Source organism: Penaeus japonicus, unplaced genomic scaffold (genome assembly GCF_977035675.1).
Source record: "Penaeus japonicus unplaced genomic scaffold, GWHDUDI00000001_assembly GWHDUDI00000015, whole genome shotgun sequence".
NCBI lineage: Eukaryota > Metazoa > Arthropoda > Malacostraca > Decapoda > Penaeidae > Penaeus > Penaeus japonicus.
The window spans coordinates 36,422,871-36,429,242 of record NW_028234417.1 but is presented as its reverse complement, the minus strand read 5'-3'; the positions used below and the strand labels follow the sequence as shown (position 1 = coordinate 36,429,242).

The 6,372-nt window shown below is 35.2% G+C and overlaps 1 long non-coding RNA gene across 1 annotated transcript in view; it reads left to right on the top strand.

Annotated features, from left to right (window-relative positions):
• LOC147470439 (uncharacterized) overlaps window positions 1-4,885 on the top strand; it is a 7,014-nt gene extending 2,129 nt beyond the window's left edge. Inside the window, exon 2 of the long non-coding RNA XR_015191654.1 lies at window positions 4,746-4,885. This is a non-coding gene — a long non-coding RNA (uncharacterized LOC147470439). The remainder of the gene's footprint in view (window positions 1-4,745) is intronic.
• The last annotated feature ends 1,487 nt before the right edge of the window (window positions 4,886-6,372 follow it).

Here is a 6,372-nt window from a genome sequence, read left to right as displayed (position 1 = left end):
TAAATATAGTACAAAAAAAAAATACAAGAGTACGACTTGCGAATAAGCATCGGGTGATGCGGTGTCTTGCTCGTAGTGCGATGCAACCCACACGCGACCAAGCTCGAATCATCAGCTGTTGCAAGTCAGGTATCTGGTTAAGATCAGACTGGGGAAAAAGTCATTAGGAGTCCCGGGTTACAGGATGAACCCGAGAGTTGCAACAATGCAAGAACTTGACTGCATCAGGAACCGTATACAGCATAGGATGGTCCTGGTAGTCGATAGATATGGTAGTTACCAGCAGGAACTATCTGCAAGGTATACCGAAATTAGTATTTCATATTGAAAAAATAATCATATATGCAACATAATCATATGATTAGGCAATAACAAGAAATAGGAAGTATTTACCTGAATTCATGTTATTTGCTGACAATACTTACGCAGTAGCAGACCGGATTCATCGAGGGATGAACTGTGTGCAAAATATGTGTCTGCTGGGATAAGTGATGAGTATGCAAAAATGGTAAGTTAAGATGTAGTTATTTCCATTTACTAACTGAGTCTAGTCCTTCGGGGAGTGAAGGCACGGCAGATGAGCCAAGGTCAGTAGCAAATTAGAAAGAACAATGTAAATGTGTATGATGCATGTAAAAATTAATAGCCAAATTACCAACCATATCTAATCCTTTAAATAGGCGTGACCGGAAGTCAAGATTTGGGGCAAGGTGGTTAAAAAAAATGATCATGAATATGCTTATGAAAGAAAAAGATAATATTAATCCAAGTATCAACCGAATCCAGTCCTTCAATTAATTAGAAGGCACGACCTGAGTCAGATTGGATGAGACTGGAAAAAAATGATGTTAATGAGAGCTGAAAGAAAAAAAATATTAATATAATATTGACCTGGAGGTCGTTCCGTTAAGGAATAGGTGATTTACCGTTGACCATGCTAGTGGTCGGTAAGATCATGCGCCAAATTGAACTCGTCCCGTGGGGAAACGCTGTCTTAGCTCGAGAACAAAGATAAATATGATGAATTATTAGACTATGCTATGATATTTCAATTGCGTGGCCGAACTCGTCCTTCTGAAATAAGGTGCGGCGTAATAGCCAAGATCGGGGCAACTGAAAGAAATACCATTAATATGTGCATAGCTAATAAAATGCGGAGTTAGCAAGCCTGTAACGTCTGATAAGTGATAAACGCGCTATCTCTGTTTGAGATAATTAATTGTGACGTCAGGTTGTCAAGATCTCCGAGGCGCGGTGCACCGGAGTGCGAAAAATAACCCGTAATTCGCGGTTTATTCAATTGTGGTACCATAGATACGCATAATTAGGGTGAGATGCTTATGCAATGGGCGTCATGCAATGAAGGCCCGATAAATGAGGTACAGTAGCTGGAGAAAGGCAAGATTAAGCTGAAAAGCTGTAAATATGAAATGATAAGTAAACCTTTTCCTGACTGACCTAATGAACGTTGAGTTCAGTAATATCATGATAAGATATTTGGCGTTCCGATTGACCCATGAAATGTTTCGAAAGGTCGGAAACTCGGAGAGGCCTATGATGATAACAAATTAATTAATGTTGTCGAAGTCGACAATTGCTTAGAATTAAAAATAATGACAATCATATCATACGATGATCAAAGTTACTTGCAATTAAATAATGAGATATGGAAGTAACAATAATCAATAATGCAATGAAAATTGGAAAGATAGTCGAATATGACTATACAATGAAATAGGAATAAAGCTAAGAAACGAACATGCATCTGTCAACATTTCTAGCTAAATGTGATGATAAATCATAATATGAAGTGATGAAACATGTTATGATATGAAATAATTGCCATAGAGATTGTAATGAATTAACAATTATAAGTCCACAAAATCATAAAAGTGAACAAAACTATCAAAAACATATACTGTCGAATGTTGAGAATTATAGAATTTCACAAAGACAGTTTAAATTGTTAATCCAATTATCGGATAACAAGATGACCGTTGTGAGGTCAGGAGTGTGACCATTGAACGATTCACAAATGACAAAGTATGTCATGTTACAGGAGATGCAGATATATAAGTCATGCATTAGAAATATAGTACAACATATATGCAGACAATAAAATAAATTAAAATGTAGAGAAAATCAGAGTTAAGACACATATAATTCTTAATATTCGTTAACGATTTTCTTACAAATTTACACGGTCAATAATGACATAGGATAAGGTCACATACAGAAAGGTCAAAAAAGTGACCGAAGGTCACATGTGATGCTATTTCCCAATATCACACGGTCATGAATTTGACCACAAGGGACAGAATGGTCGCGAGAAAATATAACACATTGTCAAAGTTTTATGTTCAGATTGACCATACGAACGGGTCATGGGTCAAGTGAGGTCATATGCAAAATACATTTAATTTAATGTATATTAAAGCAAAAAGAAAAGAAATTATATGAAATTCCCATAATGAACGAACAAATATATTAAATGCTAACGCAAAGTGAATTACATTCCCACGAATACATAGTATAATTCATATTCAAGAAAGGAAAATGTGTAAATTCACAAGAAAAATAATTACACGAGATCAAACAACGAATCTGAAACTTGTAATTTGATAATATATTTTTGTTCGAAGAAATTCGATATGTTAAATTTCGCATAGGAACGAAAACTTAAGAAAATCACACAGACATCAGAAATTCTACATAAGAAATTTCGAAGTTATTGTCATAAGAATATGATGTGATTTACAGTTATTTACTTAACTAACGCATATAAAAACAACTCATGCATCATACGTAGTAAAATGTAATCGTAAATACACACAAGATAACGTAGAGCAATCAAAGCGTAGAATAATAGAATAAGTAAACGAAACAGTTATTTTATCGGTTTCGTATGAAAGACTAATGTCACACCTTTATGTGAATTTCCACGAGAGTATGAACAACGTTGAAACGCTAACAATAGCAAACGTAAGATAACATAGAATAATTGTTAAACATTCGTAGCATAGTAAAAAGAACGAATAACGTACACATCGGAAGACACATAAAATAATGATGTGAAATATTACGTTACCGAATGTTAACGAAAAGTTATTTAGTGAAATTAACGAAACTATACGTAGAGAAAAAATATCACTAATTAACAAAGAGAGAAATAGATGAGAAAGCGTGGGTGGGAGGGTGGGGGAATGACGGGGGTGGATTTTACAATAAACAGGGAGAAAAAAAATGCAATGGGGAGGGGGGCGGGGAAACACAGGAGGTACAGTGTCTAGCAACCTGAAAGTGACTTACCTTTAGTTGCTGAGAGAAGAGAAGTGGTAGCTTTACTGCGATTGTCGTGTTCCTCTTAGTGCTGGCGTTGTTCACAATCACAAAATACACACTTAGACAATACTAACGTGGCGATAATTGTCCCAGCCGTTACCGTATAAGGTGGGATAGACAAGGGTTATTTAAGTACGCGCGAGCGGTTCACGACTTAAATAAAAATTAGGTTAATATTCTACACTTGTAACCTAAAAGGAGGAGGTACTTCTCCAGATATCACTAACTATGTCACGTAGTGAAAAAATAGAACGAAGAGCCACTAGTATGCCTAAATTGTGCAAAAAAAAATAGAAACTAGGTCCTATCACTTTGTTATTAATCGAGCAGAACCGAAATATTTGTAGCGAGCGGCCTACGAATATTTATAATCAAACACATATAAAACTAATTAACGACGTGAGGTTCTTATCTTGCATTATCACCAATTTATGTGACGAGCAAGATTATCCCAATCTGCCACCAGTTATGTGGTGAGCAGAATGAATCTCACCGCTGACACCAGTTTATGTGATGGTATTAAGATGTGTCTCTACTACTACGTTTGTGTAAATTGTATATATCCTAAATACTAACACTATTTGTGTAATTGGCAAAACGGGTCCAGTCGCTGGCACCCGAATATGTGGCGAGCAGAGAGTGATCTAATTCCCACACATAATATATAAAGGGATTACGTGAAACACGGTAGCGAAAACATTAACAATATATTATAAAATCAAGATAGATGTATAACATTATTTACAAGGGAGGCACGATATATATATGCAAGGGGGAAGCTAAGCCTATCGCAAAGCTAACGAGATCTAAGCTATAAGTATATCAATAACACTAATATAAACACAACACTAAGGAAAACACAAACAATGCACAGTATATGAAATAAGCTAAGTCACTAAAGGCACTAACACTGTCTACCTGGAATCCTCGAGGAGGAGTCGAAGAGAGGAGATCCCATCGACTTGAAGGTCGAACTAATTCTGTCTAAATCTATCAATGACCTAATTTGAGGGAGATACCGGGTCAGTACGAGGGCAACGGTGACGTCTCTCATTGGGCAGGGAGCTGCCCGACTCGGCTGTGATTGGCTCGTTCGTGGCCACGCCCTCCAAGCGTGGCACTCAGGACTGACCTGGAACTGGGAGACATTGTATTTAAGTAACTAGAAATATTTCATTATTGTTTCGATATGAATTTTGAATCTTTATCATATACAATAAGTCCTTCATATACGTATATGTATATATGCATATGTATATATATATATACATACATATATATATATATATAAATATATATATATATATATATTATCAAGGTATTATTGTATATGATAAAGATTCAAAATTCATATCGAAGCAATAATTAAATATTTCTAGTTACTTAAACACAATGTCTCCCAGTTCCAGGTCAGTCCTGAATGCCCACGTTCGGAGGGCGTGGCCAAAGTCCTGCTCTCATTACCGTGTGGACCAATCACCGCCGGGTCGGGCAGCTCCCTGACCAATTAGAAGAATTGTCGCTGCCCCTCGTACTGACCTGGTATCCTCCTCAAAATAGGTCATTGATAGATTATACAGAATTAGTTCGACCTTCAAGTCGAGAGGTCCTCCTCTCCCTTCACCTCCTCAAGGATTCCAGGTAGACAGTGTTTTAGTGCCTTTAGTGACTTAGCTTATTTCATATACTGTGCATTGTTTGTGTTTTCCTTAGTGTTGTGTTTATATTAGTGTTATTGATATACTTATAGCTTAGATCTCGTTAGCTTTGCGATAGGCTTAGCTTCCCCCTTGCGTGTATATATCGTGCCTCCCTTGTAAATAATGTTATATATATATCTTGATTTTATAATATATTGTTAATGTTTAGCTACCGTGTTTCACGTAATCCCTTTATATATTATGTGTGGGAATTAGATCAATCTCTGCTCACCACATATTCGGGTGCCAGCGATGGGACCCGTCGTGCCAATTACACAAATAGTGTTAGTATTTAGGATATATACAATTTACACAAACGTAGTAGTAGAGACACATCTTATACCCATCACATATATATATATATATATATATATATATATATATATATATATATATGTGCATATACATACATATATATATGTATATATATGTGTATATATATGTATATATATATATATATATATATATATATATATATATATATAAACCAGAGCTATACTGAGCATCTTTATTTCTCAAACGTTTCGAAGACTTCAGTTTTCATCATCAGTGCTATAAAAGAATAACCAAATACAAGCTGTTAGAGCTGGATACATATTTATGGTTCAAAAGGTTTCAATATCAGGTAACAAGTAATGAAAATGAAGTGAAAAAGACATACATATATGGGAAACATTGTAACCACCTAAAACACACCTTAACATTTAAAGAAGGCAGTAGTAAGGGTGCCAAGGTGCAATATTGTTCATACAACTGGAGTAGGTGGTTACGAGATCTGATATATAGTTGTATTCTAAGTCCCTAGCGTGCCAAGTACATGACATGAACATGCCGCAATTCATATTCTAGAAGCGCGTGTTCGTGGCAAAGTCGTAGCAAAAGCGTGGAAAGTATTGGAACAATCGTGGAAACTCCGTGGCAAAGACTATATACGAAAGATAGGAAAGCACCTATCCTACCATTTAAAAAAAAAGGTAAGGCCGCAATCTCATACCAACGCCATCTCTTGTTCAGATATATAACTACAAAAAGAAAACTTTTCCAGGGGTAACTATTACACTACTATTTATATCAATTTTAGTTGTATTGTTACAGAGATATCGATGGTAATTAATGAAATACAACTTTTATTAATGATGACAGACAATGTAAAACAATATCATTGATAAACACTATATTATAATATGTATAGTAATCAATAATATGAAATACAATGTTATAATTTTCTGGGTATAATTCAAAGTTTTGAAATAGTTGAACATGATGTTTATATTTCATGACCCCATGCACATGTATATTTTCATATTGATATTAAATTATAAAACAATAT